Here is a 26,350-nt window from a genome sequence, read left to right as displayed (position 1 = left end):
TCTCTCTCTCTCTCTCTCTCTCTCTCTCTCTTCTCCTTCTCCCTCCCTCCCCCTTTTTGGTTTATTAAAACTGAATCTTGACATGTAGCCGAGGATGACCTCAAACTGAGAATCCTCCTGCCTCAGTCTCCTGCATGTCAGAATGACTGTTATGTACCACCATGCTTGCTTCCTAGAGCAGATTTCTGGAGGTCATTTTTCCACTATAGAGGACCTATTTGCCAAGAGTGTGTCCTGTGGAGAATCCATGTTGAAATGGTAGTTCATCCAGCTTGCATCAGCCAAAGTCACTCGCCAGAACACAGAAGGATTTCGGTAGCGCCAGCTTCACCTTGCAGTTTCTCCATCGCCCACCCCAGTCCTTCAAGCCCTTCACACCCCAATCTAAGCTTGGTCTAGGACAGCTCCAAGCTCTGCTTCTGCATCTGGGCAGAACTGGCTGGACAGACTCAGGCAGGTTGGTAGAAGAAGAACACCATCAATCTCTGGGAGTCCTCAGTTTTCAGATGTCCCATGGATACCTGGTCCATTTGTCTCTTCTGGGTTGTCTGTTACTTAAACACTTACAGTTTCTTTATGCTTCCAGAGTATTATTCCTGAGAACTGGGAAATTCTCTCTGGCTCTGGGCTCATCTTTCCCTCCTGTTATCATGGCTTTAATGCGCAGAGTTTTCTTGGAATTAATGCAGTTGAATTAATTCGTGTTTGTAGCAAGGACTTTTACTGACTTACTTAGAATATGCTCACTCAAGACTAAGGAAACAGCTCAGAGGGTAAAAATTACTTTCCCTCCAAGCATGAAGACTTGAGTTCAAATCTCCAAACTCCACATTAGAGCCAGACTCGATACAAATATCTATTATTCCCTCATATCTATGGGAGATGGAGACAAGATAATCCTTAAAAGGTTTTGGGGCTTGTAACCTGCCACACACAGCAGAGAACAATAAAAAAGAAGCCCTGAATCAAGTAAAAGTGAGGTAAAAGTGAGGATGAGGTAAGTGTACCCTCAAACTGTAAGCTGAAATAGACTCTTTGTCTATTAAGTTGTTTTTTTTTTAATCAGGGTATTTTTTGTTACTTCAATGAGGCATAGCATTTATATTAAGGGAATGTTAAATGTCTAAATAAATGTGGATGCTGTTAATATACTAGCCACCTACAGGCTTCTAATCACTGACACAGATATATCTATACATTTTGAGTCTTTCAATTTGACAATTTAATCATTTTACTTATAGAATTATTGCATGTGAGTCTAGAGAGATGGCTCAGGGGTTAAGGGTATACATGCACAGCCTTGGAAGAGGACCAGAGTTTGGTTCCCAGAACCAAAATTGGTCAGCTTACAACCAACTGTAATTATAGTGCTAAGGAATCTGACTCATCTGGCTTCTACAGGCACTGTACTCATGTGCTCATACTCACACACAGACACATGCATGTGCACACAGACACAGACACAGACACATGCATTCATGTGCACACGTGCACTCACACATACAAAGTTAAATATAAGGAAAGTAAAAATCTTCAAATGAATTCTTCCATGTCATGATCCTCTTGGGGACTGAATGACTTTCCACAGGAGTCACCTAAGACTATGAGAAAACAAAGATATTTATATTATGATAACAGTAGCAAAATTACAGTTATGAAGTAGCAATGAAAATAGTTTTATAACTGGGGGGGGTCACCACAACATGAGGAACTGTATTAAATGGTTATAGTGTTAGACTCTACAGTTGGGTTTATTCTAAAGAGCATGGTTAATATTTCTTTTGTTGCTATTTTTGAGCATAACCTTTTCAATATATTTTTCCTGACTAAAATATAATGTTATTTCAACAACTTTCTAATCTAATGTCTTAATTTATATTTTCTTTTGGGGAGTCAAGTTTGATACAGAGGCTCATTAAATAGTTGCGACTTGGCCTGGGATTTGTTGTGGAGACCAGGACTAGCCCTCAACTTTCGTAAATCCTCCCATTTTTGCCCCTGAGTGCTGGAATTGCAGGCATATGTCACTATATCTTGTTTTAGTATTTTAATTATTAAAAATTATGAGCCAACTCAGGATATAAAAGTCCTTGGGACCCACATGGTGGAAGGAAAGAACTGGTTCCTATGTTATCCTCTGACTTCTGCCCCCAACACACACCATTACATGCAAATACACCACATACACACCACGCACACACACATATGCACACACACACACACACTCATGTGCGGGCATGCAATGCACACCTTCACACATATGCATGCCTTTACATACACACACAGGAACACACATGCACACCCTCACAAACACACAGGCACACTTGCATGCATACACACACATACACACACGTTGATAACCCTACACACACATAGTTACTAAAAAAACAATGAAATGAACCTTTAATGTTTCTATTTTATTTACAAAGTCATAGCAACTATGAACAAATTATTCTTCTAGGTAGAATTCCTAGAAAGAGCGTGAACAGGAGCAATGGAAAGTAGAGAAATGCATCTGGTTTGTGATCTCAAGTGTGACACTGCTCAGTGTCCCAACAAATCCTTGAGGTTCTGCCAGTGGGATGGAGTCAATTCCCAAACCAACAGCAATCCCCATTTCCAGGCAAAGTGACTACCTCAGGCTCAGTGTGACATTTGAGCAGAAATTAAAGCAAGGAAAAAAATGAGAAGAAAATCTGCAGAAATGGCAAACAGAGGAGCAATGGTGAGAATTACATAGCAGCGGGCCAAGAATGGGCATTGGGAGACTGTGGATACCAATGGGCAAGGTCCCTGTATCCTGTGTCTAAATGATGGCCGCTGTGCAAGGTCAGATGGTAAAATCCTAGCAGAGATAGAAATGATAAGAATAAACCCACAAAATTAAAACTCTAGCTGTGAAAGGACTCTAAATGAATGGTGAGAACAGGCTCACCAGAGGACCTCATAGTGCTGAGGGAGAAGTCCTTGTCCTTGTAGGTGCATGAATAGAGTCACCCCATGGCCCATGGGACAAAGGAAGACGATGAGCAATCAGAAGACCCTGGGGCTATGAGACGGAGTTCACAGGTCAGAGAGCATGTGCCCAGAGTGATAGAAAAAGTAGGTAGCAATCTCAAGGGACAAAGAAAGTGATGACTGAAAATATCTAAAAGTAACGTGGGTGGTGAAGTACAGGCCTGTAACTTAAGGGAATACTCCCAAGACAGTTATCCAACATTGAGATGAAAATTGAAAGGGAATAACTAGCAATTTCACAGTCATGGTAGTGTAGCTGGGCAACCTTCTCTTAATTGACTAAATAGTTATCTTTAAAAAAACTGTAGAGAATTAATGTTTATATATCTCCAAAATTAGTATTTTGAATCCCTAATGTACAAGTATTAGAGACAGAACCTTAAGGGGTGATAAGGATTAGGGAAGACCACCAAGGCCCCACGAAGCTGAACCCCTCTCTCTGTGAGGCTGCACAAGATCACAAACTTACCAGCTTCCTCCAGAGATGTGAAGAATAGATGCCTATTGTTAAGACATCCAGTATGTGTTGTTTTGTTACAACTGTCTGAGCCAATATTAATAGGCATCTTAAAAACACACCATGCATTACTGTAGAATACTCATGATTTAAACACTTATGAAATATTTAGTAAAACACACTGTCTATGGAGTTATTAATCAGAACTCGCCATATTTCATATGACTGAAATTTTAGAGAACACATGTACTAACCATAGTAGAATTAATTGGGATATATTTTATTATTTCTCTTCCAGTTATTTTGGGGTGGGCGTTATGATGCTATTAATTCTGAGTATCCTAGAACATGGAAAAACACCAAAACTCATCATTCCTATTCAACTGTGCCTTTATACCTGTTGACCAGCCTCCCCCAACCCCATTTACACCTCACCATCCTCTCTCATGTCTGGTTAACATGCTGAACCCAGAACACATCAAGTTAAGTACAAATAATCCAGAGCCAGAAAGTAGAGTTTTATACCATGGGGCTGTAAAACCCAGGGTGCTCTGTGAGCACACAAGCTAAAGATGTGTCTTAGAAGCCATTTGGGGAGAGAGCAGCTCCTACCATCTGCAGTTAAGACAGCTCTGAGACCGGTAGTTCTATTGGTTCACATTAGCTGTGTTGTACACTTCTCCTTCAGAAGTTCTCAACAGCTACTTTTCCCTGAATCTTGTCTCACATAAGCCTGAAGTGCAGGTGGAAACAAGGTGCTGAGGAGGAAATATACCCAGGAAGGTCTGGGAGGGAAAAAAAATCTGCCTGTCACATGTTTCCACTGGAACATTTTTGCCTCTCCAGGGGAGCTTGCCTGGTTATCTTTACCATTAATTTCCTGAAACCTTAATGAAGCTAGGACAAATGGCCCAAGTGTGTAATCCCAGATCTTTGGGAGACTGAGGCAGAAGAATTTCGAGTTCAAGGGCTGCCTGGCCTATAGAAAGAGTTCAAAGTTAGCCTCGACTGTTGCAAAGTAAAACAGTACAAAGAAGACTGGGAATCATCTCAGTGCTGGAGTACTTACCTGGCATGAGAGAGGCCCAAGTAAGAAGATAACTATGTTGTAAATGGGTGAAATTTAAAAGCCTGGGTTTCTAGGAAATTATTATGTACTGAGTATATACTTTTGTCTCCATGGAAGCTGAGTATCCTCTCCCCTCCCCCCACTAACTCTTCCCTTCACTATTATTATACAAAGTGCATTGTTAGACTTGACTCCTGAGTGCAGAATGTTTCTTTGGAGGGGGGTATTGAGAGCATTTGCAGAATAACATAAAGAATCTAGCTAACTGGGCATTGTTGGGGTTCTCCAGTTACTTTTCTCCCCCTTGATAGTTTTATTTTTTATTTTAAAGCAATCCACATAGTTGTCTGCCTTGGTTACACTGACTTCCATTGCCTCCAACTCTATATTAAAGCTGTCTTTTCTCTACACCTGTGTCATCACTTGTTGTGACTCTGGGGTAACAGCCTCCTTGGCTGGGGTGAAGTGATATCTCATGATCCTTTTGACTTGTAGTTCCTTGGTGATGAGGCATGTTGAACAGTTGAATGCCTTCTGATTTATGTATATTCAGATCTTTATTCTTATTGGGTAATAGTTAATGTTTTGAACTTTTCATGTTGTCTGTATTTGAACCTTTTGTTGGAGTAACAGTTTGTACATATATTCTCTAGTTCTGTAGGTTGTCTCCTAACTGTATCGTATGCTTCCTTTGCTGGATAGAATCATTTTAGTCGGGCATAATTCCATTTGTATGTTTTACTTTTGTGATCTGTGCTGCCAATGATCTATCAACTCCATTACTGGGGGGTATATATTTTAAAAAAATGAAATAGCGTATCAAAGAGATACATGCACCCCCATGTTTTTTGTAGCACTAATCACAACAGCCAAGATATGGAGTCAGCTGAAGTGCCCATCAACATGTCAACAGTCTATGGGGGTGTGGTGGCATATACACAGTGGAATATTACTTAGTCAAAACAAAGAATGAATACTGTCATTTACAATAACATGAATGGAACTCAAAGTCATTAGAGTTGAGTGAGGACAATACGGAGGGGTAAAGAGAAGTCAGATACTGGATGCCACACCGTGGTCAGAGAACAGGAATCCATTTCACACCACACAAGAGGAGGGTAACTTGGTTACCATAACCTAGGATAACAGAAAAGTACAGAAGTTCCCAACACTTATAAATTGCTAATATTTGAGGTGCTGGGAATGTTGATTACCTTGACTTTCTCATGGCTCATTGTATACATGTAACAAATTGTCTTACCAATCCCTCAGAGGTGGAGGTCCTATATACTGATAAGCATGCATCCAAGTCTCCTCTCCTTGAAATACATTCTGAGAAAAATATTTCACAAGATTTGGGGAGAACTAGAATGTAAAACCCTTCAGGTCTTATAGTTTACATCACAAGTCTTTAAAAAATTCCCAGGGATGGAGAGATGGCTCATCCTTTAAAGGCTAGGCTCACAACCAAAAAATAAGTCCCAATTTTATAGGAATTTCAGCCAAACTTTTCTTCTGTGAAGAAACGTTGGTAGAGTGGGAGAAGTACAAGTAGATGGTTTGTTTGCTCCATCTCAAGCCAGATCGAAACTACTATGAGGAGGAGAACTCAGCCCATTGGGGGGGTCTTGGCCAAGCCCTGCTCATCAGCACCCCAGCCAGTCCAATAAATGCTTCCAGGCATGTTCAGAGACCCAGGGACCAGGAAGACCTAGAGCCAAACCACTTGGAAGGAAAATGGAGATATAAATCACCAAGAAGCCTGATCCACCATCATCCACGCAACACTATATCTGAATCTCTGCAGAAACCTAATGGTAAATGTGCACTGTGTGGGTCAAGGCAAGTTCAGTGACTAATCAGGTTCCTGATTAGTCACCATCAGATTACACAATGAATCACTAGCTTCACCTCTTTGAGAACTCCATGGAAGTTAGGTGAGTTAGGGTGGACCCAAGTGCTTGTTTGTGGCCCATTCTCCATAGTCCTTTCATAGACTTTTGTACTTCTAAAATAACCCAGTAAGTTCCATGAAATCATGGGTTAAATGAGGTACTTTCTAATTCTGTTAAAATGGTTTATTGCCTTTTGAAAGGATGTAATGGTCTTGCTGGAGAGAATGTCAGGCACCACATGATACAAACTTCATTTTCTATAGACAAGGAAAACTGAAGAATGAAGGCACTTGCTACAGTTTATGCAGCTAATCAGACAAGAGCTCGAATTAGACACCTGGCTTATGGCTCATAGAAGTACACACATGCAGCCAGGGATCGTGGGGAAGGAACCCTGCAACACTGCATCATGTCACATAAGTCAGCTTGGAGGAATACATTATCCTGTGGGGACAACGTAGCAAATGGCAAGTATGCCACAAAAAGATAATTTAAACTTAGCCGGAAATGTGATCCAATCAGAACAAGGATGTGGTAGCAGGTAAATTCCAGACTGCCAGATCTTGAGGGTTGCAGTCTTTCAAATAATCTTGTTTTTCAGATCGTCAAAAGACAAAGAAAATGCTCCTCAGATTCTGATTATCCATTCCTGTGGCAGGAAATTCTGAGCACCTTTGTGTGGTCAATACTGGGCTCTTTGCTATGTACAGAAAGGTGGAACTCCCTGCCTCAGAGGGGAATGTGTCACATGGTGAAGCACATAAAGAAAACTTAGTTCTAGGAGGTGTGACAACATAGAAAGTGCTGTGGGAAAAATAAGACAGAAATGAAAGAGACCAAAGAAGGACAAATACACATAACTCTAAGTCAGATGGCATCAGGGACATGTGAAAGGGGGAGGAATGCATGCACCATGTGTGCATGTGGGGGGATAGAAAGAGCAAGGAAGAGGGACATGTTTTATGTCTTGCTGGAGGAACAGTAAGGAAGCTGTGATTGGGGCTAGATGAAGAGATCAAAAAATACTTGGTTTTCTGTGATGGTCTCCGTTTGTTAAAAGGAGAAGGTTATTTGCTGATGAGTAAGAGCTACACCTATCTATGGGTGTAAAGATAACGTTTTAGAATGTAGTTTTGCATTCCAGCCTAGTAGATTGGGGGTACATAGGAGGTTGATCTATGATCTCACTAGCCCTGGATAATTGGCTAGAGTTCTAATACCAGGCAAGAGTTTCCTTCTATTGAGTGGATAGTGAGTCCAATTAGACGACTCTTGGGGACTACCAACATATGAGTGTCCCTATTGTACCACTAGAGCTATCTTGCCACACTGGTCATTGTTGTGGTTATAAGTAAAGAGGACTATTGATTTCTTCCCTGTCTGAGCAGCCTGCATAATACTTTCTGGTACTATGAAGGGCAAACCATGGGAAGGAGGCATTCAAGTTAGAGCCAGCTCGAATAATCCAAGTCCTACGTTCTAAGTACATGATATCCTCAGCATACTTCAACATCTGAGAGGTAACCAAGAGCAACAGCAGTAGTTTATATTGTTTGGGGAGTTACTTGGGCTCACCAACAACCCAAACAAAGGTTTCTCATGTGTGGTATAGAGGTCTTTGTTAGATAGTTGTCTTAGTTAGGATTTCTTTGTTGTGATAAAACACCATGGCCAAAAGCAACTTGGGAAGGAAAGGGTTTATTTTAGCTTACAATTTATAATCCATTATCAGATAAAGCCAAGGCAGGAATTTAAGGGAGGAACTGAAACAGAAACCACAGAGGAACACTGTCCACCGGCTCACTCATGACTTGCTTAGCCTTCCTCTTGACTAATCAGGTTCACTTGCCTGGGGAGACATATCCCAAGTGGTTTGTGCCTATCCCTTCAATAACTAGTCAAGGAAGTGCCTCACAAATTTGTCCACAGGCCAATATATGGAGACATTTTCCTTAATCGAGGTTCCATCTTCTCAAATGATTCTGGCTTTTGTTAGTTGACAAAAAAAAAAAAACCAACAAGGACAGTCTGTGACTCCTGTGGGGAGCATTGTAAGCCTAGGTGGTAGAACTTTGCAAAGTGTGTGTGTGTGTGTGTGTGTGTGTGTGTGTGTGTGTGTGAGAGAGAGAGAGAGAGAGAGAGAGATGCATATATATATATATATATCTTAACATGTATATAGTAGTATATGTAAAAATAAAATGATTCATTAAGACTCTTAGTGTTTATTGTCCCTTTTAATTCTCCTTCTATATTGACCTCCCTCCCCTCTTCTCAATGAGAGCCCCCTCCCCACTTTCCCCATTAATATCACTTATGTACTGCTAACCCCCCCACTTCCTCACCTACCATATAGGCACTTAACACTTCCCTAGTTTTTGAGGTTACTCTGGGTTATAGACTCACATCTGAAGATTTGGCACTAGGAACTACATTGTCTTTCTGGGAGTGGGATACCTCACTCAATATGATCTTTCCTAGATCCATCCATTTACCTAAACATTTCATGATTTTATTTTTCTTTACAGCTGTATAGAATCCTGTGGTGTGTATACACCATGTTTTCATTTTCTATCCATCTGTTGAAGAACACTTAGGTTGTTTCCATTTCCTAGCTATTGTGACTAGGGCGGCAATGAACACAACTGTGCAAGTATCTGTGGAGTAGGATGTTGAGTCCTCTGGGCATATGCCAAGAGTTGCATAGCTGGGTCATATGATAGATTTATTTTGGCATTTTGAAGAATCTACACGTTTATTTCCAGAGTGGCTGTACCAGTTTCATTCCCACCAACAGTGAATGAGGGTCCTTCTTTTCCCCACATCCTTGCCAGCATTTGTTGTCAGTCATTTGGTAGATCTTAGCCATTCTGACAGGGGGTGAAATAAAATCTCCAAGTTGTTTTAATTTTTATTTCCCTAACTGCTAAGGACGGGCAACACTTTCTAAATCTCTTAACTGGTTTTACTCTTCTGTTGATCTCTAGCCTACTTTTTAGTTTAATGATTTGTTTTCTTGGCTTTTGAGTTCTTTGTATACTCTGGGCATTAATTCTTTGTACATATGTAGCACACAGAAAACCTCATCTGGACATAATACAGTTCCATGGATGAATACATTTACAATGTAACTCCTGTACCTGTGGCTCAGGGAGCATCACCAAAGAGGAGGTGGAAAGATTGTAAGAGCCAGAGGACCAGGGAGTCTGCTGTGAGATTGTCTCCTACAAAGGGCTAAATAAACAAGACTTGAACAATGACAATACCAAAAGGGATGCTAACTCAGAAGGGACAAAATCTCATGGGGTCCCACCCCTAGACAAAGAACCACAGGCAACTAATGATTACTGAGAGAGAGAATCAGCCTCTCCTAGGATGAGCCCCCTAATTGGTTATCCAATGTAAAGTGGCCAGCCCTGAAATCATACATACATAAACAACAAAAAACAAACTTATCAGGATATATTTGTGTATATATATGTATATGTGTGTGCACATACATACATGCATGCATGCACACATGCAATGATGAAACAAAAGTTAGGCTTGAAAAGGGGCATAGGGAGAAGTGGGGGGATCATGGGAGGAAATAAAGGCAGAATTTCTGTAAATTATACCTTAAGTGAGAAATACTTTAAAAATAGTTGGCTGTGGAACCAGAGGAGAAAGGAAAAACCAGGTCACATGGGGGCCTTGCAGACCACTTGCCATGAGCACCCTAAGACAGAAACATAAACAGACATTTGTATTTTCCCACAAGGCTAGATTTATTAAACAGTAATGAGTTAACAAATTTTAGCTGTTCCAATGACAGCGATTTGTCATAAAACCCTACCTAACTTGGTAGCCTCACTGAGATGAATGCAGGTTCTCTTATTCCAGTCTTAATTACTAATATTAGGTCTCCCATCACACAGCACACTGTAAGTATATCTGCACATCTGTCTTCATATATATATATGGGTTACACAATGAGTACAAACCAAAGAGGCTGCAGGGGAGTTCAAGAGGCTTCAGAAGTGATCTGAGAAGGAGTGTGTGTAGATAAGATAAGGAACCAAACCGGTGTAGGAAGGAGCTGCTGCTGCTGCTGCTGCTGCTGCTGGAGTTGGCTTTGAGAGCAAAACTGAGCTGGGAGATGAAAGGCCAAACCTGGGTCTGAGAACAGGATACAGAGCGTTTAGATCCAGGTCCCAGTGAGTGACTAGGTAGACGAACAAGCAGTAGAGATGACCACGTCAGTGAAGAGAGGAGGGAAACTGAGCTGACCAAAGCTCCAGGGACAATTGGGAGTCCTCTTCTTGCCGTCTTTGATGCCCACTGCAGGTATCTGATGATGATCACGTGGGACCTTGTCATCATAATGGTAGGTGTCTATCATTTAATGGGATTCAGGTAAGAGTGTTATAGTCCTTCCTTGGTCTGTAGTGTGTGGTACAATAAATACTATTTTAAGGGGTCTGACTTTTGTCTATGCTGCATTTGTTTAGCTCTGTAAAGCTGTGATTCTTTACCTGTCTGAAACACCCAATGGTCTAATGAAAAAGGGAATGGCCAATAATGAGACGGAAACAAGGATAGGTGTGGCTGGCAGGCAGAGAGTATAAATAGGAGGAGAAGCAAGGGGACAAGGAGAGGAGAATGTCAGGGGTCAGCCACCCAGCTACACAGTAATCCACAGAGTAAGAGTAAGATTTAAGGAAGTAAGAGAACAGGAAAAGCCTAGAGGCAAAGGTAGATGGGATAATTCGTGTTTGAAAAAAATGATGGCTAGAAAAAGTGAAGCTAAGACTGGGCATTCATTAACTAAGAATAGGCCTCCATGTGTGATTTATTTGTGAGCTGGGTGGCAGGCCCCTCAAAAAAAAGGCCTAAGGAATAAAGCATTTAACACAGCAGTAGTGTTTGTTAATTCCTAGGCTTAGTTTCTCTAGTATGGTGTTAGTATGCCCAAATGCCTCTATAGTCTTAATTTTCCCCAAATGAACGTACAAGGTGTTTCTCTTTCTACTCTCAGGAACGAGTCATGTGTCAGTCTGTGCTGGATGGGGGGTACCTGAGAGGGGCTGTGATGTCCGCATCCACCCTGGGGCTGCAGCCATTTGTCCTTCAAAACGGAGTCTCCTGAGACAAGACACAGTCTGAAAACCACTGCTTTGTACGATGTGGAGACACGTGGGGTGGGACACAGCATACTCTCAACACCGTCAATGAAGACTCTGCCTTATGTTTTGAACGAAGTAAGTAATGTCATGACTTTGAACAGACCAGAGCACAATTTAAACTCTAGAAAGAATTTTTTTGAGTGGAGGTGTTTTTCAATGGTCAATGTAATGATGGGGGCTCTTCCAGGCTGGTGGTCCTGAATGGAAAGGAAAAAGCCTGGTCCTAACGTCTTGTTCTCGGTGGTAAGAAAGCATGGCCTTATCTTCATGCAGGTAAGAAGGAATATAGAAATGAAAATTTTGAGTAGGAGACAGAAAACACCTCTGAACTTGTTCTAAGGTGAGACACAACAGGCATACCAGATTAGAGTGACGAAAATTTCCCAAGGTAAAAGAAATCTCCAGGGCCAACCAGGAACCTGCAATGAAAAATTCCTAAATGTAAATGCCAATCAAAGCTGGCATTTACACTGCATGGCTAGCAAGGGATGCACTGAGAGACCATCTCTAGTAGACTATTGCAGAGGTAAATGTGGAGGAGCCCAACGTGTGGACATCTGGGCAGGAGCAGAGGGAGCGAATGTTCCCAGCTCTGCAGCAGCAACGGTCTGGTGTGTGGTGATGGACAGATCAAATGTCACATATCTAAAAGAAATGAGTTTGTCCCTGGCTGTACATGTGTATCTGAACACACAGGGGGTGTGTATGCATAGAAGAGACTGGGCAGGGTCTTAGGCAACAGTATGAGGATATGGTTATTATTGCAGGTGAAATAAAAATATTAAGGCCAGGATTTTTTTTCTGACTGAAATGTCCAAAGATGTGTTGGTTAGTTTTATGTCAGCTCGACACAAGCTAGAATCATCTGGGAAGAGGGAACCTCAATTGAAAAAAAAATGCCTTCATCAGAGTGGACAAACCTTTGGGGGTACATTCTTGATTCATGATGGATGTGGGAAGGCTCGGTCCACTGTGGTGCCACCCCTGGGCAGGCGGTCCTGGGATGTCTAAGGAATGTATGAGCAAGCCAGTGAGCAGCTCCCCTCCATGGCTGCTGCATAAGCTCCTGCCTCCAGGTTCTTTGCCTGCTTGAGCTCCTGCCCTGATTCCTACGAGATGAAATGTGACTTGAGAGTTGCAAGCTGAAATCAACCCTTTCTCATCCATGGTGCTCTCCTCACAGTAACAGAAACCTAACTAAGGCAGACAGAATGATGATGTCTCAGGTAGAGCAGACACAGGTGAAGGGGAGACTGGCAGTGACTCTGTGATTCGGGGAGGAACAGACAGTGTGGCTCGGCTGGGTGGCGTTGTGTACAGCTGAATGGCCTCTGGAACTCGAGAGAACCCTGTGGCTGCCTTGCATGTAGCTGAGACACCATTGTTAAGGCCCTGGAGACACAACAGGAAATTAAACTGGTTTTCTTCCTTTCAAGTTGGCCCTTGACAGCGAGCTTTATCAGATAGGCCATTTACTTAACTCTGTCTTTCAGCCAACTCTTTGGATTGGTTCTTTGATTTGGGGGGAGGACCCCAGATGGAACCATCCTGCAAGGCTCTGCCAGGGCACCAGGAAATGACATCACTGTAGGATTACAGCCACAACCTGGTGCAGCCTCAGGGACATGGGGACAAAGGTCTTTTATGTGTGTCTCCCTTTCTTTCTCCTGATCATTTTGCATTTATACCTTTTAAATATATTTTCTTAACAAATAATTTAATGACAATTTAGACTAAAAATGCAAAAATAGCATGGAGTTTTATTATTCTCTGCTAAAAATGTTATTGCTGACTTGGACTCTTTTTTTTTCCAGGCATAATTCGATGTGAGAATTACTTTATTGAGATGGTCACATGATTTTCTTAATTTGGGTATTTTGTTTGTTCTTACTAATTATTATTGTTTTAACTACACATATTTATGAGGCACAATGTGATAATCAGATCCACAAATCCAATTTAAAATGATTATGCCCTAACTGTTGGCAAAACACAAGCCTCACCTAGAAGGGAACATGCCATAATTTATTCTTGAGCCAAATGTGAGTGAGCATGACCTAGAAATACAAACATAAGTGTTCATGTCTCAAAAGACAGGCTCCAACTGGATAAGGGTTGCATGAACCTGTCATAGTCACAGAACACAGGAAAGTGGTGAGTCAGTGTGCTTGACTGATACTTTGACAGAAACAACAGGAGGAAAGGTCTGAGTAAAGCAGGAAATCTCTGCCCCAGATGCATATGTCTGAGGCAGAGATTCACAATCAATCGTGTCTGGCACTGTGGGTGGTCTTCACATCACCTTGACTCAATGACTTGGGTACCAAGATAGAATGAATTCAGGAAGTTTGAATCCCAAACAAACAAAACAAGAGGAGGCTAACAGAAGCTAGAGATCTGCTAAGAATATATCCAAAATGTCTTTGCCTGAATGTTAGTTGTGATAGGAATGGCTATTAAGGGGAGTAGAGATAGCTCCAGGCAATTAGACTCTGAATCTGCCACTTTCCAGCTCTCTAGTCAACAAGTTTTAGTCAGTTGATTTAGCCTCTTAGAATCTAATATAGTTATGTTTTTTTCCCTGGGAACTTCAGTTCATGTAAGACTTCTATCTCAGGAAGTGTTTTTAAAAGTTTCTTTATTAATATATAAATTTTATATTATGTATGATATATGGAAATGTTTAGATAAATTGTACATCTAGAAAATATCTAATTTGATTATTGGTTTTGAATCATTTAAATGTTCACGTGTACAAAGAGATTGCTATTATTTTATTTCAAATTTCTCATCTATTTCCTTATAAATAATGGGTCTTTTCACCTACGCTTCTCTCTGTCTTAATTACATTTGTGATAAATTCCAGAAGGTGCCTGAGGTCATCTTCTCTTTGCATACCTTGGGATAGTCATTGTAGCTGGGGCTCACCTTGGAAGCATGCTGATTCTGGCTCTGGGATTTCTTTGTAGGAGCATCTTCAAAGATTCATTTCTACAGTAACTATTCCAGCTTTCTGCTTCTGTTTGCAACAGTTTTGGTGAATGTATTTTCTAGGAATTTGGTGGTTTTGTTGAATTCTTTGTTGGTATGACTGTTTACAGTAGTTTTTATCACTTATTCTCTTTAGATTGAGCTGTTATGTCATCAGTCATTGCAATGTTTGTACCTCATCCTAACTTCCTTCAGCACGCAAAAAAGTCTCAATTTATTTTCCACATTTTTAGTTTTAGAATTGCATCATCTATTACAGACTTTAAAATTCTGTTAGTTGCTGTTTAGATATTTGTTTTTCTTCCCTCTATTATTTTTACCCTCACCAGCTCATGAATCTTCAGCTATGCTTCTGGACATGTGACATTAAGCTTGTAACTGACCTTGTAGCCTGGTTCACCTGGGGTTTGTGTCCTTGTGTCCGCTTTCTGGGTTCAATGTGACCCCATTGGGTTACAAGGCCCTGCTGTCCCTGGGTCTTACCTCCTGAATGTGCTTACTGGTCATTCCTTGATAATGCCTGTATGGCCTTTATGAGCACCTATTTTGAGAATTCTGCTTTTAGTGACAGTTTTCTTGGACATAGTCATGAGACTCAATGTTTCTGAGAACTGACCTGCCCACACTATTGCCTCCTAAAAAACTAGAATCTACTTGGCATCTGTCACCCTAACAAGAGGGGTGAATCATGGGCTCCCTCATCTTTGTTGATTCTGTGTGGGTGGTTTGGTTTTTGAACTGGTGATGTTACTGATTTTATTCTGAATGTGAATCCTAAGTGTTTGGACCAGGATGTTTTATGAAACATGCATAGTTCCAGGCACAACTGCAAATCTCTATGCCAGAATTTGTTATCAAACTAGCCGGTGAGTCCACAGTCTTTCAGCTTTGTCCAGGGTTCACTCCTATACTCAGCCATACATAACTTCATCACCCAAAAGGAGCAATGTTGAACCCTTTCCTGAAGAGGAATTATGCCCTATGTAAATGCTTGGATATATGCAGACAGCATCCAAGCCGACACGAAAGCTAGAGCTGGGATGCTAAGTATGCTTCATCTCAGACTTAGAGTCTCTATGTCACTCTAACCCAGGAGCCATACTGCATGTCCTCAAGAAGACAATAACTGTGATTCCCTCAATGCTAAATACTCAGAAGGCTCACCTGACCCAAGTGAGCTGTTTCGCAGAAATTATGGCTGTGTTTTCACAACAGAAGAACTTAAGTTGTGGAGCACTTTGCCGCTGGTCTTTGCAAAATATTACTCCGCTTGAGAACATCTGTGTGAGGCAGTGACATTTAATGTCACCCAGTCTTAAAGGCATGAAATGACCTATCCAAGATCACACAGCTACTAAACTGTGAAGAGGACTTTCAAAGATCCAGACTTTTCACTCTTTGCACTCAAAATCACATGAGATACATGCTCTCATGGTTTTTATTTGGGCTGTGGTCATGGTACTGGTGCAATTTTGCTTGGTTCTGGTGATAGACTCCTACTTACAGCATCAGGCACCCTTCACAGAGAGACATTCTTCACAGGTTCAAGAGAGGGCCAAGCGTAGGCACCTATAGACTAACACAGAGACTGATCTTGTTCCCAAAGCAAGAGGAATCCAGGAAGTTTTCTGTGAGCTCAGCACCTTAGTGTTCATTAGGTGTCACTGTGGATTCTGTGAGGAGGTAGACCTATGTTGAATGGCTCTGACTATGTTTTGGGGACATGCTGACTGTAGAAAGCTCTGAATTTGCAGGAACACTAGAGTAACTCTGTGCCACCCTCATAATCTTGTGTGAATTTGAAGTTGTTCTAAAAATAAAAATCAAGACTGAAAGGTAGACCAGGACTCCTATTTGGAGTTGAAATTTAGTAGATGATTGGCAAACTGTGCCTATAGACAATTACAAATGTATCGAGTGATGGTGAGCTGCAAAATAAATCAAATGACATGATTTGCTCTTTTTATTTTTGTATGAGTAATGGCACCTGAAAATTATGAGCAGAAATTATTTAAATAAGTTGCAAACCACTTCAGATCCCATACATCCTAGAAGTATGGAAGCTTAGTTCTGGCCCTACTGAGAATGTCTTTGCTCTTGAAAATTCTACAATAGGATGTAGAGCCAAGCAACCCCTATGACTGTTGGGACTGTGTGTGTGTGTGTGTGTGTGTGTGTGTGTGTGTGTGTGTGTGTGTGTGTGTGTGTGTGAGAGAGAGAGAGAGAGAGAGAGAGAGAGAGAGAGAGGTACTTTCTTTTGTCTACGTTTGGTTTGCATTTGTGAGTTGCTTGGTGTTTGCTATCAAGAGTTCTGCTGGGCATGATGTCATCCCCTGTCCCTGGCCACCTGCCCTGCCTCTGCAGCCTGCAGGTCTACTACACTGCCTGCTCTTTTGTTGTATTTTTTTCTTTTTCTTTTGCCCTTTGGATTATCCAGATGGTGTGTCTCGCACTTCTCTTAGTATTTTAGGCGGACCCTGCTTGCAGCGCTGCTTGTCGGTGCTCTGTATTTTATAGTGGAGTTAAAAATAGTTTAAATCTGAGTGGAAGTCACGGTGTTGGGCCAAATCCAAGCCTCCAAACTCATGGGGGGTTCAGTCGTCACTCCAAATTTTGATTTTGTGTTTGTACATGACTTGGGCCTCTGTGAAATGAAAGTGTAAAGCTGAGTCTCCTGCTAGGAACACAAGACAAACCTCAGTGTACACTGGTGAGCCCCACACAGTGGAGCCTAGAACTTGAAAGGTCCCTCTCTGCCCAGTCATCTTACACAGGGACTACGATTTGTAAGCAACCCTAAGTGTTTTCTTCTGATTCCTCTGGTCTTCTGTAATAACTAAATCAACTGATACTGATGTAGAGGTCATCCGACTCAGTCTTTCTCCCAATAATTTTTCTCATTAAGTCTCCTCAAGACTTCATGGTTGGCTTCTTGTATTGTTTTGGTTTGGGATATAGCAGAAGTGTTCTGGCCCCAAAATTCTGTTTAGGCTGTTTGTTCAAGGTGTCATTTTTGTCTTTGCCTGTTGGATGTGGATTGCAAAACCCTCCAGAGTGACATCAGATAACTTCCCTGCTATGCTGTTTGAACCACATTGTCTGGACTGATTGCTAAGCTTTCTTTGTCATAGTACCAGTAATTCTGGTAAATAACCTTGAATAACCTTAGATATACTTTATTCCTTTATGAAAGAGTTCATTGCTTTTTTTGTAATTTTTTCAGCTGAAGTAAATTTATTAGTGAAATTTACATTTTATGATTATGTTCATGCAATGAACTTACCCACCTTACTTAAGACTGCTTAATTGTTATCTTCTATATACCAGTGCATACAGGACCAATATTAGCATGTGTGTATGTGTACACATTTGTGCATGTATGTGCAGAAGTTTGTGGATGGCAGAAGTGGATTATATGTTAGTGTGTATCTGTGAATATGTATATGTATACGTGTGCATATTTGTACACAATAACTGCCTCTTTACACAATTCTTGCTGCTAGTGCTCAAATGCTATCTGAAAATATAAAATGGAAAATCCATAAATAAATAAAGTATGCTCTGCACAACATGCTGTCTGGAACAGTACAATAAAATGTTTTGCCTTGCCCACAATGAGAATCTATCCTTCGTTCAGGGCATATACCCTGCCTATGATGCCTGCAAGATAATGACCTGGCAGCCATCTTGGTTAGCAGTAGGCCTACTACAGTATTTCAAGGTTTGTGTTCAAGTCATTCTTATTTTGCTTAATAATGGCTTCAAGGGTCAATGTGGTGCTAGCAATATTGTTTTATTGTATTACTATTCATTGTTGTTAATCTCTTACTATTCCCAAATCAAAAATTAAAATCTGATCTCAGGAGATAGCTAAGTAGTTAAAAGCATTTGCCACATAAGTATGAGGAGGACGCGACTTTGAATTCCCAGAACCCATGTAAAAGACAGACATAATACTCTAACATCTGTAATCCCAGTGCTGTGACAGGAGGTTGAGGAAGGGGTAATCCCTGGGAACTTTTGGCCCAGCCAGCCTGCAACAGAAAATAACAAAGAGACCATGTATTTAACAAAGTGGAAGTCAAGTACTCAAGATTGTTTTCCTCTGACTTCTATTCATGCATTCAATCATATGTGTACCAGCTCTCTCTCCCTCTCTCTCTGTCTCTCCCTCCCTGCCTCTCTCCTTCCCTCCCTCCCTCCCTCCCTCTCTCTCACTCTCTCTGTCTCTCCCTCCCTCCCTCTCTTCCCCCCTCTCTCTATCACACACACGCACACACACACAAATACTATACACACTAATGAAAGAAAGGCTGTGCTACATTTATCTATTCAAGGACTTTGCTGTCTGTTCAGTTTCAGGCACCCACTGCCCAGGATACTGGGCACATCACATTGAAAAGCTGACCAGCACAGAGATCCTCATGCATATATGTATATATGCATATGTACACATATATGCACATTTATGTTTGTGCATGGATCCTGTAATTTTTGTGTAGATATATATTATTTTACATGTGTATGTACATTCAGGTATGCATATGAGTGTATCTGTGTTTAGGTTGATGTCTGTATATGTTAGTGTATTAACATATATATATATATGTAATTTTGTTGGTTTTGTGTCCCCTGTTATTGAACTGTTCTAGGAAATATCCTGGTGTACACATTAATTTTCCTTCGTTCTTCTCTCACACATTGCATCCTGACATTTCACCCTTCTCATTCCTCCCCCACCTCCACTCTACCCCCATTCCCCTTAAAAAAAAGAGCAGGCCTCCAAGGATTATCAGAGCATGGCATGATGAGCTACACTAAGGGCACATTTATTTCCTTACTTGCACCCTGGCATGACGTAATGGTAAAATCCTATGTCTGTAACTATTCACCTGAGCTTCAGATGTCCAGTCTCCTGGTTACATACATGATGCTTCACGTAACGTTCTCTGCTCAGAGACACTCTGCTCTGACTCAGAGCTGCTGGACAGACACACCAGGCTTCTGCAGCTGGTCCATCATCATCGTCTGTACAGACGATGGCTCTCCTATGGCTCTCCGCATGACCCTCAGAAGTAGGATGTGTAATGGATCTTCAATACTCCCAGCCTTCAAGTAAATAAGCCAGAGCACAGCTTCTGCAAGATCTGAAGTTGGACTGGGACTTGACCTGTGATTTGGAGTTTTGACACAAGGGTTTCAGTTTGTACTTAGAAGTAAAGTTGGCTTGGAAGCTTCCTAGGCTATGGTAGTGTTTGGGTATAAGTAATGAGTTGTAAATATTTAGTCAAAGGTCAAAGTCATTTCTAGAGATGTAATGAGATAGCAGCCTTGCTTGGGCGTTATTCCAAAGGCAGCTAACTATATTCTGAACTTGAGGCATCGAGAAGTAAGTATTCATTAAATAGTATTTCTCTGATGAATCAGGGCTGAAAGTGATAATCTTACCTTTGGAACTGGACAGTGGTGGTCCTAGAGGGGCCAGGATCCCACTAAATCCCCAAATATAGCAAAAAGTAAGCATTCAATATGGGGAATAAAAAAATACGTATCTTCACTAATTGTTAAATTTCAGTCTGGCAGTCTTTTCATCCCTGTGCAAGATGACTGAGGGAGTACCTTGTTGACCTTCTCGGCATGTTTCTCCCACTGAGGCCCACTGTGCCAGGGCTTTCATCCAGATCCCTGCAAGGTTCTTCATCTAGTGAGGAAGGCTTCCTAGGCTCCATCTCCTCACAGTGCCTTTGGCACAGGTTAAGACTCCATCTAGGCATTCACACCGTAGAAGGTGGCTGGTGCATTCCGGGAAAGGAATCTGCAGGGAAGAAATCCATTAGAGCAGAGCGCCAGGATTCTGCTTCAGTAGGGAGCTTGTATCTGCAGATTCCCCACACTCCTGTCTCACTGCCTTGCCATTCATAGGTTCAAGCATCACTCTTGTGTGCTGGAATTAGACCTCACTTGTTACGTTGCTTTTCCTCTCTGTATGCCTGCAAACACGTGCGTGTGGAGGTCTATTTAACTTGTCTTTAATGGACTACTTTAAAAAGATGAAGTGTATATGAAAGGCGGCTTACACAGAGTTTAATTGGCCTTGTAGTCCAGGGTGCAAGAGACAGAAGGCAGATCCAAGGTCAGAGCAGTGCTCTGAAAACCATGCAGCTAAGAAGCATTGGCTGTGGGCTACTCCCCAGTTGCATAGTTAGAAAAGGAGAAGGCAGATAATAGTAGCCCAGGTGAATATTTGATTTCTGTCATCTTTAATGCTCATTTCCATTTGTCTTTCACATGCTAACAGTTTGCCATCTGTATTGTAATCACTGCTGCCCAGCCCAGTGCAGAGTTCACTGATGAGCTGTGGTGCCACTGCACATTCTCAGGGTGACACTGAGTTCTTTAGATAAGATAGCAAGCCCTAAAGAGCTTTGGCTGAATAGCTTGAAAATGCTAACCTCAAGCCACCCTGGGGCGTCGAAGGACTGCTTTTCTTTCTATATAGTTATTTTGCCATGTCAATGACCAATATTTGGGACATAGGAAAGAATTTCTTGGCTAGCTTTGCATCAATGATGACCTGAAAGCAGTCCCAAGAGCCTTCCTTCCCTAAATGGTTTTCACCCCGGTATTGGGTTGGTTCAGCTACGTTCACCTGAAGTCTGTACATGGTATTTCCTATTTATTTGGTGAAAGTATTAAGTGAAAGAGGACACAGGGAAATGAGAACAGCTCAGTCTGTCCATCATGGCTGTAGAAAGCTCTAGGAAGAGAGTCACATTAAAAAACCCAAAGAGGAAGAGGTGAAAACAGACTTCTGGCTGAGGTTATTGGGTAAAACAGGGCCTTGGTCCTGTATGGCCAGGGAAGCAACTCAGCCCAGCAGGAGTTGGAAGTGGGCAGCAACTCCAGACCTTCCAGGGATGAACAAGGCCCTGAAGACACCTGGAATTCATTGCTGTGTGACAGGAAGACTAAATTGTGGTTCAAAATGAAAAGAATGGAGAAAAGACATGGAAGTCATTTCTGCAGTGTTTTAAATTGAGACTAGCACGGATCTTGTGTGTTCAGGCATTCTGTGCATGTAGTTCATGAAAACACACAGACAATATCTGGCAGTCACTTCCCATTGCTGTCTTAATTGTGAGTACTTATCAGGCTCCAAATTTTAGCGCAGAAAACTCACATTGTCTGGGACTATGTTTTTGTATTCATCTATTTCGATTTTGATATTTTCCCTTCAATTAGAAATGCTAAAATGACAGTGACCAACAGCTGGAGATAGATACGGATGATAAAAAAGCCTTCATATTTAAAATAATTTAAGGTATTAGCATGAGTCTACCTTAAACTCACAAAATATACACAGAGGCCTAGGTGGGCTTCTTGTGAGACCCTTAACAGTGGGGGCAGGGGGTGCTGTCTCTCACCCTGATGCCTGCTTTTTGAACCCATCCCTCCTACTGGAATGCTCATCTAGCCTTAACAGAAGGGAAGGAGCCTATTCTCACTGCAACTTGATATACCTTGGCTGGCTGATATCCGTGGGATAGCTTAAGAAAAACGGTGGCGGAGGAATGGATACAGAGGAGGGGTAGAGGGAAGGTGCGGGGAAGAATTGGAAGTAGAGGAGGGTGAGGGAGCTTAGGCTGGGATGTGAAAACATAAACAAAACACCTTATAAAACATAATGTTTTAATATTTTTTAAATCGAAACTACACATTTGCTTGGAGTTAACAGATCAGGCAGTTCCTCAGTGTTTGAGGAAAACAGTGGCCATCCATCCATCCACGCATGCCATCCATTCCATCTATCCATCTGTCTCTCCAAAGCCCCTCTCTCAGCCCCTGTTCTAATGTGTACCTCTATAGTGCTGAGTGGGTCACACGCATTGCTGTTTCTGTGTGTGTATATGTGTATCTGTGAATTTGCTATTTCTGTGTGTGGATGTGTATATCTGTGCATGCATGCATATGTGTGCCTGCGTTTGTGCATGTGTGCATATGTATATGTGCATTGTGTGTGTGTATATATCTATAGTGCTGGGAAAGGCTCACATATTGCTGTTTCTTTGTGTATATGTGGGCTGAGGGTAGAGGTGTGTGTGTGTGTGTGTTTGTGTGTAGAAGCTGTAAGTCAATATTGGATGCCTTCCTCAGTTACTCTCCTCACCTTTAAATTTTTTTAAAATAACTTTTGACAGCGTGTCTCACTGAACCTAGAGGGCATGATTGGCTAGGCTATCTAGGTAATGAGCTCTAAGGAGCCACATGCCTTCCCCTTCCCAGAACTGGGATTAAAGGTGCATGCCATGCCTGTTATTTGTATATGGATGCTGGAAATCTGAACAGAGGTCCTCACTTTCACATGGCAGGTACTGAGGATCTGCCCAACTCTCATAGATTGATGTTTCTTTTAATCCTGGCAAAGGTCAATCTATTGACTTTCTGATATGGGAATTAGTATGTTAGATTCCTTATGCCCAATCCAAATTCACAAACACTTTCCCTGAAGCCACCATCCAAACCCAGTTACAGTCTAATTTTAAGAGGAATTTCCCAGCATTTAATCTTTCATTGTCAATAGCCTTCCCTTAGGGTCTGCAGAATTCTGGGTCCAGCCATTGTCCCTCTAGACTATCAACCGGATGTGGAGCAGCTCATCCTGTGCTGGGAAGTCCCTGTGGCCTCCTCACTTGAACCTGTGCCCCCTTTTGCCAAAACTGGCCACCCTGACCGGCCAGGGTCTACTCTGTTGTGAATTAAAGAAGCATTATTGTTACCTTCAACTGTTAGCGACTAAACTTCAACCCTGGAGGCACACTTCGGGGCTCTGCTCTGCTCCAAGGCCGGGTCTAAAGTGGAGGGACACTGTCGGCAGTTTCCTCAGTCACTTTGCTCTTCCCCGACCTCTTCTGTGGTGCCACTCTCGAGGCCACACATGTGTTCTGAGAGGAGAGAAAGGACCAGTCCTATTACTACCATTTTCTTTTCATTTTGGGAGAATTAGCAACCTTCCAGTAGAATTTCACACTCTACTTGACCAGATTTACATGTAGCAAATATTTCCCGATATTATAGATAATTATTTGTCATTTTCCTGTCATAAAAAAAACCATAATGAATGTGATAGGGAGATGGGCCTGCAGTTAAAAGCACTTGCTGATCTTGCAGAGGATCCCGATACATTTCCCAGCACCTACAAGGCAACTCATGGCCGTCTGAAATTTCAGTTCCAGGGAATCCGTTGCCCTCTCCTAACGCTACATACTCATGGTATACATGCACATATACAGAAAAACACTGACACACATAAAATGAAAATATTAAACTGTAAATCAGTGATTCAAGGAAAGGATGGGATGAATGGATTACAGTGTATAATTAGCATGTGATTTATGCACAGATGTGCCTGCGCACATACATGCGTGTGCTGCATGTGCCTTGCACACACATGCATGGTACACATATGCACAGTCTATCCTCAGTCTCCATCTGTGTGGCTCATTTATTGGGATGTTAGATGTCAGACTGAAACTCAACTTTTCTTCTAACTCCAAACGCCTGTCCTACAGCCCACACAGAATGCCCATCCATGAACACCCCCTGGAGCTGGGTCCTGGCTTTTTGTTTCTCCCCACACCTCCCCGTCTGCTGCCTGCCATTCCGGGATGGTTGTGCTGGGTCCTTAGTGCGTCCTTCGTCTGTAGCCTGCACCCCTGTGTCCTTCAGCTGTGAACACACATTGCTTTCAGTTTCCCATCACTCCCTCACATACTACGCTTTACTCTGAGTCTCACAGGCACTGGACTTACTTAACCCCCATCCATCTAACTATTGTCAGGTCTGTCTTCCTCCCTCTTTATTTTTTGTTCTACTTTCTAGGAAATTTTTGCAAGATTATATCCCAATCCTACTGCTGGGATTTGGTACATCAAATTTTAATATGCAAGGGATCTTTCTGGCTCTTTGAATCTCTTTCCTTTTCATATAAACTCCCATTTCTATTTTAGGCGTGTATTATCTTCTCGTATGTCCTGAGACTATCATTTTCAAAGTTTTTTTGTAACTTTTTGTTTTCTCCAAGTGTCTTGGTTTTTTCTCTCATTTTGTTTCTTCTGTGTGTCTTTTATTGGATTATTCTCAGACATCTGGGAACCCTGGGCTTCCAAATGCTGACCTGATATGTTCTCTGTCCAGATTTTGTTACTGTCATCTTTTACTGTCTTGTTGGCCCTCTGTCCTTGGGCTTGTGTCTTTATTTAATCTTTGCTATCACTTTTGTGATCTTTGAAAGTAACCAGTAACCAACTGGACTGAAGATGAGGTTGACTGTATTTACCACTTCTTAAGTAGTGTATTTCTTATTTCCTCTGCCCTAAGGTCATTTTGGCACCCCCTACCAATGTAACAGCAAGAGTGTTCATTTTGGTACTTACTGAAATAAGAAATAAGAATTATTTCTTCCATCCCCAATGCAAATCCAGGAATCTATGCAGTGATTAGTCCACAGAATTTGTTTGTCCAGGCCTCCTGACACATAAACAGAGAGATTTGTTGCAAACTGGTGATCTGTGATTGCCTAGATCATGGCTTTTGCCATGGGTATTTAGGAAATGGATCTTCTTCTGATAGACTGTTCCCCCAGTCTCCTCCTTGAAGCCACATATAGTCCTGTACCTGCTATAGTCCCTAGAGAAGAAAGCCTCTCTGTCCTCCTCACATTCTTCCTGAGTCACAGTTTCTACCTTAGGTCTACCACAGTTTCCATGGGACACCTTCCACCCTGAGACCAGACATCTTTGACCCATGAAGTTTCTCAGATCACACTGAGTAATAAAGATCATTAAAGACACAAAGAACCTCCACAGTCCTTGTGCTAATTTCCATTTACCAGACACAAACATTGGAACTCGTGAAATAACAAAAGGCTGACAAAACTTAACCTTCAGCTATAAGTCCAGAAGAAATGATCTTAAGCAGTACTGGGGAGTGATCATCTCATGTTGTTAGAGCAGGGGAAGCACTGAGGCTGAAACATTCAATGGACCACACGATAGTAAATGAGAACTGTTTGCTTTACTGTGATCTCAAGTTTGGCTGGGTGGCATAACATGGGAGGGGTTACATTACTGGTTGGTGCAGCTGTGTCTGCTGAAGCAGTAACCCCAGAACTATGAACTCTTTACACAGCAGGGCTTGTTATTAACAACTTCCTATGGAAGGATCCCACACTCCCTGTAGAGATGACCAGCTTTGAAAAGAACCATATAAATATAGAATGATGGAAAATACCAAGTAGATAATGCCATCAGTGAACAAATCTGAACAATGTGGTAAACACCAAAGCCCTGAACAGATCCCAGAGTCCACCCTGACACACAAGAAACTATAACTAAGGGAATGGGAGAGAGAAGAGACGCTGCAGAGGAATGTCGCCTGGAATCGAGCTCTGGCTCCGGCCAGCAGTATGCTGAGATAAACTGAGGTCACATATTTTGACTAAAATATCTGACCCCCAAATTATTTTATGCCTGTGATTGACCACTAAAGGGCCCAGCACAGAAGACAAAGTGCCTGTCTCTAATGTACCCAGCAGTATAGATGACCACTTCACTTGACTCTCCCCTGACAGAGAGACTAGCCCCTGTAACTAGTAGAACATATCTGATAGAAAGGTTCTGTTTTTAACCAGATGATACAAATTCATGCAAGATGGTGGGAAATGTGGGGGAGAGGGTCTGGGCGTCTGTTAAGAATA

At 41.8% G+C, this 26,350-nt stretch overlaps 1 long non-coding RNA gene across 1 annotated transcript; it reads left to right on the top strand.

Annotated features, from left to right (window-relative positions):
• The first annotated feature begins 11,480 nt into the window (after positions 1–11,480).
• LOC121133774 lies at positions 11,481–25,846 on the top strand. The gene is made up of 3 exons (XR_005870752.1): positions 11,481–11,679; positions 11,792–11,877; positions 25,783–25,846. It is a non-coding gene; the product is annotated as an uncharacterized LOC121133774 (long non-coding RNA).
• The last annotated feature ends 504 nt before the right edge of the window (positions 25,847–26,350 follow it).

Source organism: Mesocricetus auratus, unplaced genomic scaffold (assembly GCF_017639785.1).
Source record: "Mesocricetus auratus isolate SY011 unplaced genomic scaffold, BCM_Maur_2.0 Super-Scaffold_100024, whole genome shotgun sequence".
NCBI lineage: Eukaryota > Metazoa > Chordata > Mammalia > Rodentia > Cricetidae > Mesocricetus > Mesocricetus auratus.
The sequence above is the reverse complement of the archived record's forward strand: the minus strand, read 5'-3'. Positions and strand labels throughout refer to the sequence as shown.